This window comes from Sciurus vulgaris (assembly GCF_902686455.1).
Source record: "Sciurus vulgaris genome assembly, chromosome: 1".
NCBI lineage: Eukaryota > Metazoa > Chordata > Mammalia > Rodentia > Sciuridae > Sciurus > Sciurus vulgaris.
In genome coordinates this window covers 44,175,437-44,188,563 of record NC_136461.1, presented here as the reverse complement: position 1 = coordinate 44,188,563, position 13,127 = coordinate 44,175,437, and the positions used below count along the sequence as shown (strand labels likewise).

The following is a 13,127-nucleotide window of genomic DNA, read 5'->3' as shown; positions in this document are numbered from 1 at the left end:
ATTGGGCAGTTTGGGGAAAATTAATACAGGAATTACAAAAGGATGGTCAGGATGTAGAGAATTCACAAGGATCAGTGCCTGTGGGGACCCCCTAGGCTGAACCCAGAGAAGGGAGTGGTCATGGGAACCCAGAAACAAGGCAGGCTGGGTGAGAAGAGCCACCTGGCAGGAGCTGTGACCTCAGGGGAGGGAGGCAGAGAAGGGATTAAACACCCCAAACTCACTCTTCCCAGTCTTCCGAGTTACAAAAGCCAAAATGCAAGACAGCCATTGAGAGAATCCCTGGAAGGAGCTTCCAGTGGCACAGATCAGGGTGGCAAAGAACAGAGGGTGGATCCTGAAGTACAAGCAATCACCAGGGAGCATTTGTCAACCAAAAAGAGCTGAGTGAGCAATGCCCTATGCAGACACTATTGCATGTAAAACAACTTCACTTTAAACCTCTGTGAGTAAGAAAGAGACATTTTTTGTTTTCCTGATTTGAGCACAATCTCAGAAAAGCCACTGCTAGGAAAACAGTAATAAGGTTTTAGAGTATTTCTGAACATTCTAAATTCTTAGTATTTTTTTAAACATAATAATGAGCACCGTTCCTTAGAATTAGACAATGGGAAATTTTTTTTCATTAAGTTACAATACAATGAGTTGTAACTTCCTGGTTAGGACTCAAGAATTCCTTTCTGAGACTTAGGAAAAAAATTATCTTCCTTATATTTACTACACAATGTCTTCCATTTCAAAGAAGTTTTATATATATATTTCTTATTACCTGCCCCTCAGCTCCCTGCACCAGGGTGTTTGGCTGACCCTGAAGGCAGAATTAAGGGTTATATGAAGAACTCAATAAAACTGGGTCTCAGCTTTATGTGTCCTCACTGGGAAACTTGGCCCAGTCACTTCCCTTTCTTGGGCCTCAGCATCCTCAATCATGACATGAGAGGGCTGAACTAAATGTGTAGATTTCATACGTGTTTTAGCAGAACTTTTCAAAGAATTTTTTTGGGGGGGTACTGGAGATTAAACCCAGGAACACTCAACTACTAAGCCACATCCCCAGACCTTTTTAATATTTTATTTAGAGAGAGGGTCTAGCTGAGTTGCTTAGGGCCTCAATAAGTTGCTGAGGCTGGCTTTGAACTTTCCATCCTCCTACCTCAGCCTCCTGAGCCATTGGGATTACAGGCATGCCCACCACACCCAGCTCAAAGGAAATCATCATGGCAATCAACTACCTAACATATTTAGTAGCTCTAAACTTGTTGAAACAGGTCCATTTAACCTGTGGCTAAAACCTTGAGGAAATTCTAGAGGGGTTCCACATTCCTTCCAGACCATATTCTGTAAAATACTAGTTCCATGAGACTGTGGTACAAGCATTTCAGGAAAAGGGAGGAGAGAGTATAGGCAAGTCATACACTTGATCAGCAAAGTTCAACGAATTTCTTTATTGCAGGAATCATCAGGGCCTTTAACATGCCAACACGTTCCACTAATCTCCAAATTGACAATTTAATACAGAGTTGTAGAAATGAGTGACCTGGACAAGTGTCTCTCAATACAACTCACTTTATATCATGCATGACCCAACATGTGCACAAAAAAGAAACAAAATGTCACAAAACAATTATTTATCTTTACTGCACTCTCATACTGTCTAGTCTCTATGGTTTCATTTTAAATGTTCAAGTTACGTGTGAGAGAACGAATGTGCACGTGTGCACTCATGCGCGCGTCACTGGTTCATGATGCATAGGTTCTCAGTCGCTAACTTGACAACTCTCAGCTCTAAGACTCCATCTACCGTGCAGCCTGCCGGCTTGTGTGGGTCTCTGAGGCACAGATTAACTGATTCCTCCTAGGGTTTAAACCTCAGGAGCTTCTGCACCTCTCTTCGCAGCTGAGTTGGGCCAGAGAACGTGGGCAGGATGGAGTGAAGAGAGTTGGCACTGCCCTCATCTGGGAGGTGCCAAAGGAACAAAGAGTGAGTTTGTGTCCAGGGCTGCCAATCCCACCCCATTCACAGGCACTAAATTCATTCCACCACCGCACCCCAGGGGCCTGCCAGCCACTTCCACAAGGGCTTAGTGTCAGATCTGGGCAGCTCTCCCTGTCTGATGTGACGGGCATTCAGGTCGCCTGTGAGAATCGGAAATGGAGGCACTCTTGTTAGTTGAAAAACAACATCCTCCCCCACACTCCCACGTGCTTCCTGCTCCGGCCCCATCCCCAGGAGGAGCTGGGAAGCCCAGGAACAGTTCTTGGAAAGTGTGTCAGTAATGGGAAGGTGCTGGAGAGCCTGCCCTGCACGCACGTCCCATTGGCCCTCCCGCTCCTCTGTCTTCCCCTCACCCTCGTTCCTTTCTTCTATGGAGAACTTGAAAGGAATGATCCTCCCAGAGACCCCCTCCCTGCTAGTGGCCTCAAGAGAGGGGGAGGGAAGAGAAAACAAACTGCCCCACCTGGGCGCCATCCCTGGTGCCATACGTGACAGTCTTGTGGCACTCCCCTTTTATATATATGAGGAAAATGGGGCTTAGGGCAGTTGTCACTCAAGTCCATCTGTTCCAAGTTCAAGACCCACAAAGTCAAGGGGAAGAGGGAGGAAGCAGGGATAGCAGATCAAACTTGAATACTCCCCTGGAAGCTCTAGGCTTGGGCAAGAGGCCAGTGCCTCACAGAAGGAAGACCCAGGGGTGGATGTGGGCAGTGTGAATCGTGGGCCCTGGTACAAGAGCACCCATCACTGTCACACAGACTCAGTTGCCGCTGTTGTTCAAATTAATAGACTATGTTTTAGAACCATTTTTAGGTTCAAAGCAAAAATAAAAGTACAGAATTCCCATACATGCCCCCGTCAAAACACACACACACACACACAGCCTATCCCCACCCCAAACTCAAGGTATCTCACCAGAGAGCTAGCTTTGTTGCAAAAGAAGAAACACCATAGATACACTAGTACCACCAAAGCCCGCAGTATACATCAGGATTCAATCTTGGTGTTACCACACTTTGGGTAAGGACAAATGTATAATGAAGAAGGCACACCAACTGGGAACCACAGAACTCAAAGAACAACACAATGGCGAGTTCGCTGAGTTTCCTTTTTGCCTCATATGCCCCGGACATGGAGTTAAAGAAGACTTTGACCTAGAAATCTCAAATGGGTGCAGATCAAAAAAGCCCCATCAAAAGCCCCTCTCTCCAACCAAAGAACCAGGAAGGGAGCAACATAGAAAGACAGAACACTTTTGAGCAAAAGCCACTCCACTCCAGACAAAGGCCACAGGAAAAACCATGGGCCTACTCCCACGATAAAGGTGGAATGAGGAGCCTACATTTCCACCTTTCGCCAGACTGTAATGAGACATCTTAAACCCTTACCAGGATAGTGCCAAGAAGGCCAAGTCAGGATCTGGGAATTTCATCCCTGTTAGGTGATAGCAAGCACCCCAACATCACATTACCAACAGACACCATGAGGAGCTTGGACTTCCACCTCCTCTGGAAGGGTTTCGGTGAAGGCCCAGGAGTCTATCACCTCCCCTTGAAGTATCAGTGACCCACGTGGGGAGCACTAAGCAGTCACTCCTGCCTTTCCCAGTCACAGAGGCAGCAAAGGAGCCCCTGCCTAGGGAGAGCCAGAATTCCCACCTCTGCCCAAAAGTAAAGGAGCCCTGCCCAAGTAACAACAGAGGTCGGTTGGGGAACCTCTGCTTCTGCCACCCTTCTGGCAGTAACAAGGCAGCCAAAGCAGTATCAGAGGAAACCAGCTGAAACGAAAGAATCCAGAATCTTGTAATACCCCAAATGTCCAGGTTTCAACTGAAAATCACTCACTTTACCAGCAACCTGGAAGATCACAGATCAAATGGAAAAGGACACTCAATAGATGCCAACACCAAGAAGCTAGTATGTTAGAATAATTTGTTAAAGACAAACATGATGAAAGTGCTTCAACAATCAATTAAAGTCACACTTGAAACAAATGAAAAATGGTCTCAGCAAGTAGAAAGGCTTGCCAAGGAAAGATATGCAAGATATGCAAAGGAACTGTGGAGATGTGATCTGAAAAATAGAGCACTCACATCAAGATGAACCCTAAAATAATGGACTTTGGTTGGTGGTGAAGTGGCAGGGTAGGTCCATTGGTTTTATCAGATGCACCCATTCTGAAGCAGGATGCCAACGGTGGCGGAGGATCAGGGTATGTGGGAAGTACATAGTAACTCTGCATTTTTTACTTAGTCTTGCTGTGAACCTAAAACAGCTCTAAAAACTAAAGTCTACTTTTAAAAATGTGCACTAACCAAAACTTAATTTAAAAATCAATCAGTGGACTGGCAACAGTAGAATGAACGGCACAAAAGAGATCAGTAAAGTATAAGCAGAGAGAGAACAATAGAAATTACACAATCTGAACAATGGAAAAGTATGCACTCAAAAGAAAGGAAGAAAGAATAGGGCCTTAGGGACTGTCTTACTCAGTTTAGTTTCTGGAGGCTGGGAATCTAAGATCAAGATGCCAACAGATTTGGGGGTCCACCTCTTGGTTCATAGAGCAGCCCTTCCCACTGTGTCCTCATGTGGAAGAAGGGACAAGGCAGTTCTCCCGGATCCCTTTTACAGTGGAAAAACCCTCATGATCCAATTACTTCCCAAATGTTGTATATCCTCATACCATCACCTTGGGGGTAAGTACTAAATATGAATTGGGGGAAATACAAACATTCTGTTCATAGCAGGGGCATTTGGGACTATAATAAACAAATCATTAATCATGTCACCAGAGTTCTGGAGGAAAAGGAGAATAGGGTCAGGACTAAAAAGAACTAATAGATGAAAAACACTTAGATTTGGTAAAAAGCCTGAAGATTCAGAAAGCTGAGCAAAAACCCAATCAGGACAAATCCAAATAAATACACAAGACACATTGTAGTCAAACTTGTGAAAACTAAAGGCAAAAATCTTAAAAGCAACAGAAAGTGGTTAGGATACCTTGCCACAGAGGAAAAGCAATTCAAATGACAGCAGATTTCTCATCAGATACCATGAAAGTCAGGAGAAAATGGCATAACATTTTTCAAGTGCTGAAAGAAAAGAACTATCAAATCCCATCGCATATTCAGTGAAAATATCCTTTGGGAATGAATGGAAATCAAGATATTCTCGGATGAAAGAAAAATAAGAGAAATTCTCTCCAGCATATCTCTCCTAAAAGAACAGCTAATGAAGTTCTCTGAACAGATTCTTTTTTTTAAAAAAAAAGGGGGGGGGGGATAAGAAATCTTAGAACACTAGGAAGGAAAAAAGAACATAATAAACAAAAATATGGGTAAATGCAACATACTTTCCTTCACCTCTGGCATTTCCTTAAATTGTTTGAGGGGTGAGACAATCATTATAACACTGTCTGATGTGGTTTTAGGTGTAGGTAGAGGAAATATTTAAAAAGGCAATTATATTATAAGTGAGTAAGGTACAGAGACAAAAAGATAATTGATGGAATGAGGACACCAGTAAACTATAACAAGTTATGTACATATAACACAATACCTATGGCAACCATAAAAAACTATAAAAGGTGATACAAGTTGAGTGTTCTTACCCAAACAGGTTGGGACCAGAAAGTGTTTCATATTTTGGATTTTACACAATGAGATATCTTGGGTATGGAACACATGTCTAAACACAAAATTCACTCATGTTTTATTTCTCACGTTATATACACAGCCTGAGGTGATTTTGTACAGTATCTTTAGGGCACCTGCATTGTGACTCTGGCCTCTCACATGAGGTGAGGTATTAAGGAATTCTCTACTTGTAATGTCATGTCAGCACTCAAAAAGTTTTGAATTTTGGAACATTTCAGATTTTGAATTTTTATATTAAAGATACTAGAGTTGTATAATTTTAAGCACTTTTAATAAATCAAGGTAGAAATCTAAAACTAAGTTTATGTAAGTCATATTGAGGAAGAGAAAAGAAACAGAAAAGCAAAAAAAGAAAAAAGTACACACAGAAAATTAAAAATGTCAAATTTACTATATCAATAATTATATTAAATGCAAATTGTCCAAGACAGAAATTGACAATGAATTTAAAAAGATGAACCATGCCTGAGGGTGTGGCTCAGTGGTAGAACATTTGGCTTGCATGAGTGAGGCACTAGGTTCAATCCCCCAGCACTGCTAAAAAAAAAAAAAAAACTAAAAATCCCACAGGCTAACTCCATACTCCATGCTGTCCATGCTGTCTGCAACAAACTCACTTCGAGTTTAATGATATAGACAGATGGAAAGTAAAAGGATAGGACTTCGAGTTTAATGATATAGACAGATGGAAAGTAAAAGGATAGGGAAAGATGTAAGTATCATGTAAACATTAATCAAAATAAAGTAGCTGCCCTAAATCTGTATGTACCAAACAACAGAGTTGTAAAAATGGGAAAAATTCATAGAAACAAAAAAAGAAACAAATCTTCTTTAACTCTTTTTTAAACAGGATTGGGGGTGGAACCCTGGGCCTCACACATGCTAGGCAAGCACTGTACCACTGAGCTACACTCCCAGCCCCTAGCAACAATTTTAGTTAGAGATTTAAACCATTTCTCTCAACTCTTGAAAGAACAACTAGTCAGAAAATCAGCAAGTATATAGAACTCAACTGTGGTTGTCAAGATAGCAGAATAGAGGAGGTTATTTTCCTGGCTGCTCCATGGCACGAAACCAAGAAAGCAAAAGGCAAGCTTCTTAGCAAGGTGGGTGAATGAAAAAAAAAAAAAAAAGTGGGGGAGGACTTTACTGAAATTTAATACTGGACACTCAAAGCAGATCAGGGACTCAGGAGGTTGGATGTAATAAAAAAGGAAGAAATTCCCAGCTCCACAGCCACTGCTGTGGCCAGAGGCATTAGCCAGAGCAATCCCTCTATAAGCACAGAAGAGGGATAAGGGAATTAAAGGAACCCACATGTTTAGGAGACTGAGGCATGTCTGAGTACAGAGAGTTTAGAGATCAAAGACACTGCCCAACTCAACTAAAATTCACACTGTACAATATCCTGTCTGAGAAAGAAACTTCAGCTCTCCTGGCAGTGTGCAGAGGATAGAGGAAGGAAACATTTTGCAGCTGCAGCTCAGAAACTGGCAGCTGAAGGAGCTGATTTATGGTAAACCCCAGTCTGGCCCAAAATACAGACCTGGCAAACCCCCACTGCACAACATAGAATATGCCTAAGTGACCAGGAGAAAATCAAATACAGAGACAGGTTGAGATGGGACAACTGGTCACAGAAACCTACCCAACTATCCCTCTCCTGCTCCAATCCTGCTGCTTTCAGGACTGGCTGGGAGAAGTATATCTGGTTGGACATTCAAAAGGGTGGGGGTGGGAGAGATTGAGTTTGGAGACGGAACCTGAGACCAGGAAACATGCAGTCCACTGGTGACATAGTGGACGAAGAATTGACTCTTCCACCACGTGAATGGAAACCAGGAGAGATCCCTGGGGTGCAGTCTTCCAGCATGAACTGGCAATTGCTGGGCCCTGGAGGTGCACTGACTTGAAATCTCCAGATGAACCGGCATTCAGCAAAGAGCCTGGAGCCTACTTAAGCCTAAACTCGGCCTCCCAGAGTCCTGTCTACAGGATTAACTCTCTCACTCTAGCAACCCCACCTGAGGGTAGAGCAAGCATTATACTCCAGACCACCTCACCTAACACTGATGAGAATCTTCTGAACTCCAATGAAAACAATTCTTTAACTTTTTTTGGAGATCTTTTTTTGTTTTTTCTTTTTTCTTTTCTCTGTTTAATTGTGAACTTAATGGCTCATGGACATTTATACATATTCATATTTGTTTTTTTTCTAATTTCTAACAATTTTTTAAACCAGTTATTTTTCATGAATCAGTTTTTTGAGGACTAGGATGCTCGATTAGTATATTTCAGTTTTGTTCTGTATTCTTTTATTTTTATTTTTTTATTTTTGATTTTTTAAATTTTTACTTTAACTATTTTCTCTTTCACCTGTTTCCCTTCTCTTTCTTTCTTTTCTTCCACTAACATCCAATTTCTATTTTTGTCTTTTTCACTCTTCCTTTAATTTTTTACTTCTATCTTCTCTCCTCCTCCCTCATAATCATCACATCCTATATCACTTCTGTTCTCTCCTTTGTCCACCATTCGAAATTGTAAACACTTTTGCAAATTTACTGTTTTTATTGTAGGCAATAACTGATTATATCATTTCAGTTTATTATGACAATATTGTAGATGTCATAGCAGGAACTATTTGGTTTAATGCTGTATATTGTTGATTGGTTGTTATTATTTGTCTCCCTCTAAACAGAGAGGTACTGGAAATCTTTAGGGACACTCTAAGTCTAAGTCAGGATAGAAATGTTACTGCCAGATTCACACTGTTAGATGGGTAGACACAAAAACAACATGAAAAAGTGAAGCAAACCAAGGTTCTTCAATAACAGAACCTATTGACATCACAGTGGAAGAAATGTCAAAGAATGTACATAGTTAAATAATTTGCAAGGTAAAGAATGATGTAAGGAATGACATCAGCAAGAAAATACAGGAAGTGAATGATCACTTCAATAAAGAGAGATTCTGAAAAAAATCAAGTAGAAATCCTCAAAATTATTGAAGGAATCACATGGAAATCATTACCAACAGTCTAGACCACTTGGAAGACAGAGTTTTAGATGATGAAAACCAAATATATAATCTTGAAAATAAAGTTGACCATGAAGAAAAGATGTTAGGAGACCATGAACAGAACTTCCATGAAATATGGGATAACCTGAAAAGACCAAATTTAAGGTTTATTGGGATAAATGAAGATCCAAATATATAAACTAAAGGAATGCACAATCTTTTCAATGAAATGTCAGAAAAATTCCCAAACCTAAAAAAATGAAATGAAGAATCAGATAGAGGAATCTTACAGGACCCCAAATACACAAAATTACAGCAGACCCACAACAAGACTCATTATTATGAAAATGTCTAACACAAAAAATAAAGATAGAATTATTTTAAAGGTCACCAGAGATAAACAACAGATCACACATAGAGGGAAACCAAACTGAATCTCAGCTGGTTTCTCAACCCAGACACCCAAAGCTAGAATGTCTTGGAATAATATATATCAAGCTCTGAAAGAAAATGGGTGCCATCCAAGAATACTATACCCACAAAATAAAGCTTCAGAATTGGCAATGAAATAAAAACCTTCCATGAAAAACAAAAGTTAAAAGAATTCACAACTAAAAAGCACTACAAAACATACTCAGTAAAATATTTCATGAAGAAATGAAAAATAAAACCAAAAAAGAGCAAAGGTAGGAACTACACTAGAATATTCAACCAAAGGAGAACCTAATTCAAATTAAAAACCACAAATAAATCAAAATGACAGGGAATAAAAATCATTTCTCAATAATAACATTGAATGTAAATGACCTGAACTCATCAATTGAAAGACATAGACTGGCAGATTGGATTTAAAAACAAAACTCAACAATATGCTGTCTTCAAAAGACTCACCTCATAGGTAAAGACATTCTACAGACTAAAGGTAAAAGGATGGGAAAAACCATATCATTCACATCAATCTTGTAAACAAGCAATGGTATCTATCCTCATATCAATAAAGTGGACTTCAAGGCAAAGCTAATCAGAAAGGACAAAGAAGAACATTTCATACTGCTTAAGGGACTTATACATCAACAAGACATAACAATTGTAAATATTTATGCCTTAAGCGATGGCACATCTACATACATCAAACAAACTCTTCACAATTTCAAGAATCAAATAATAAAGTCACTCAGCACAATAATACTGAGTGACTTTAACACATCTCTCTCACCATTGGATATATCCTCCAAACAAAAACTAAATAAAGAAGCTACAGAACTAAATATATATATATATACAATTAGTAATTTAGACTTAACAGACATATAGAGACTATTTCATTCATCAATGACTGAATACACTTTCTTCTCAGAAGCACACAGATTCTTCTCTAAAATAAACCATGTCTTAGGCCACAAAGCAACTCTTAGTAAATACAAAAAAAAAAAAAAAACTAGACATAATATTTTGCATCCTATCAGATCGTAAAGGAATGAAATTAGAAATCAATGATAAAATTAAGAAACAGAAGCTACTTTAAGACATGAAGACTAAATAATATGCTATTGAATGACCAATGGATAGCAGAAGAAATCAGGGATAAAATTTTAAAAATACTTACAGGTAAATGAGAAGAGCCATACAACATATCAAAATCTCTGGGACACTGTGAAGGCAGTTCTAAGGAGAAAGTTCATTGCATTGAGCTCATTCATTAAAAGGATAAAAACTCACCAAATAAATAACCTAACATTACATCTCAGAGCCCTAGAAAAAGAACAAACCAAGACTAAAAGCAGTAGAAGACAGGAAATTAAAATCAGAAATGAAATTAATGAAATTGAAACAAAAAAATCCAAACATCTTTTAGTTTTATCTTTCAATTCTTGAAAAAGACCATGTTCAAGAGTATCCAATCAATTGCCATATATTTGTGGATTTTTGAACTTCCCTTCCACCTTCGATTTCTAATTTTATTCTATGATGTTTATTAAATAATTTTAATATTTATATATATATATATGCATGTATATATTAACCTTTGTTTCATTCCCTACAAGTTGGTCTATCTAGCATAATTTTCCCTTTGCTATTCATATCATTAATTATATAAATCTAATTGGTTTAAAATATTTTTCAAAGTCTTCCCTTTTGAGATTGCCATTCTGTATGACTCTGATTTTCTTTATAGTAAGTGGGGATTGGTGTCTCTTAGTATGAAAGTGTTGCTTTCTATTCTTTATTCAATTTGCTCCATTTTAACTTTTTAAATTTTGGAAATACAATGTGAGTTGCAAGTGTATCTACTCTTATTGCAGTATCTTTATCTTTATGTAATATTCTTTTTCCTCTTTTCAAAGTTTTCTTTAAATTTAAAATATATTTTAACTCACATAACTTTTTGTTTTAAAATGCTTTACATTGCATAATTTTGCCACCCCAGCTTTCTTTCTTTCTTTTTTTTTTTTTTTTTAATCAAAAATAATTTATTTGCTTTTGATCACAAAACAGAAGGAAGAGCAGGGACAATGCTGTACCCCTTGGTCACATCTTCCAGTCTTTGCACCTCTAAAACTTGGCCCACTTCAGCAGCGGTGTTTTTCCATTCTGTCAGCTACAGAGTATAGGATGGCCACATGGGAAGGATGGATGCCCCTTAGTGTTCCAGCTCATTTTTTTTTTTAATACTGCAAGTAACTGGTGGTTCTATCAATTACCTAAAATTCATGAATGAGCAGGTCATAAGTTCTGACCATACAACTGTGAGAAACCTCACAGAAAGACCTTCTGAAACAGGAGCAGAGACTTAAGGCTGGACCCTTCTCTGCCTCAGCTTTCCCGGCCCTAGGCTGCATGTGGTACCTGGAGAACTGTCCTGGGTCCCCCATATCCCAGGTGGTGATAGAGGAAGGGCAGGCCAGGCCAAACATGAGGCATAAACAGTCTTTATTGGGCTTAGACCAGGAGTTCATGTGTCCTGAGGACCTCTGTGAACTTGTTAATTTTCTTTTCCACGTTCTTTTCTGCCTGTTTCCGTAGCCTCATAAGCTGTTTCTTCTTCTGGTAATGGATCTTGGCCTTCTCCTTCCTTTTCTCCTCCAGGGTGGCCGTCACTGCCTGGTACTTCCAGCCAGCTTCATGAGCCAGGCGCGCCAGGTAGGCAAGCTTTCGTGTAGGTTTCAGCCACACAACCTCCAGGGCAGCAGGAGCCAGCATCGGCTTCTTCTTGTCTAGGGTGGAGGAATCCCATCAAACACCTTGAGGCGGTGCAGGGCAGCCTGGCCTCGCTTCGTCTTGTGGGGCAGCGTGCCTCGCACAGTCCGCCAGAAGATGCGACAAGGGGCCCGGAGGTGGTATGGGCCCCGCCATGGGTTGGTGTTCATTCGCTTGCGGAGGAAAATCAGGTACTTCAACTTGTTTCTGTAGAAATTTCCAGTAGTGCTGATGCCCTCACAGCGCACAACCACCACCTTGCGGCCCAGCAATACCTGTTTGGCCACAATGGCTGCCAATCGGCCCAGGAGATGGCCTTGGCCATCCAGCACCAGGACCTGCCCCTCCGCCATCTTCAGCAGCTGCCTGGGAAAGACCCCAGCTTTCTTTTGCTGACATTTATATGTAACATTCTTCTTGTCATTTTGCTTTCAGTCTACTTGTGTCCTTAGATTTAGAGTCACCTATAGATTACATACAATTGTAGTTTTTAGATTTAATTCTGTTACTGTAGCTCTTTGGTTTGACTGGTGTTTTGTAATAATGCATTTATAATCTAGTAAATTTCTTTTTTTGCATTTGATTTTTTAAATTTTTTTAATTTGTTCTAATTGATTATACAATAGAATGCATGTTGACACATTGTACACAAATAGAGCACAACTTTTCATTCCTCTGGCTGTATATGGTGCTAAATCACACCAGTAGTGTAATCATACACTACTGTTTCATTCTACCATTCTTCCCATCCCTACCGTCCAAACCCTCCCCTCACTTTCTTCTGAATAATCCAATGTTCCCTCATTCTTCCCTACCCACCCACCACTATGGATCATCACCAACTTATCAGAGAAAACATTTGGCCTTTGGTTTTTTGGGGATTAGCTTATTTCACTTAGCATGATATTCTCTAGTTCCATTAATTTACCTTCAAATGCCATAATTGCATTCTTTTGTTTTTGTTTTTGTTTTTTCACTAAAAAATTTGGCAATTTTATGCAGGAACAACCAAAATTTTAGTGTTTAATAATTAAGAGTACAACTGACCAAGTTCCAAGATGTGAAGATACCACGTTTGAGAGACTGTTGGGAGAATTCCTAGTTCTTGACTGGCAGCATTGAACATCTCAAGTGTGTAAGGAAAACCTTTGCACATACAGGCCTGACAGGGAAACCTGCCAGAAGGAGCATTCCACTTTGGCCATCTAGGAAAGTACACAACTTCCCCAAATTGATGTCAGTGTTACCAAGGGAACC

The 13,127-nt window shown here is 39.8% G+C and overlaps 1 long non-coding RNA gene and 1 pseudogene across 2 annotated transcripts in view; both read right to left on the bottom strand.

The window, feature by feature from the left end:
- LOC306640918 overlaps positions 1–13,127 on the bottom strand; it is an 87,866-nt gene that overhangs the window by 51,922 nt on the left and 22,817 nt on the right. The window lies entirely within an intron of this gene.
- On the bottom strand, positions 11,541–12,240 carry LOC306640890 (large ribosomal subunit protein uL13-like; annotated as a pseudogene). Its single transcript has one exon. The product of its transcript is annotated as a large ribosomal subunit protein uL13-like (transcript).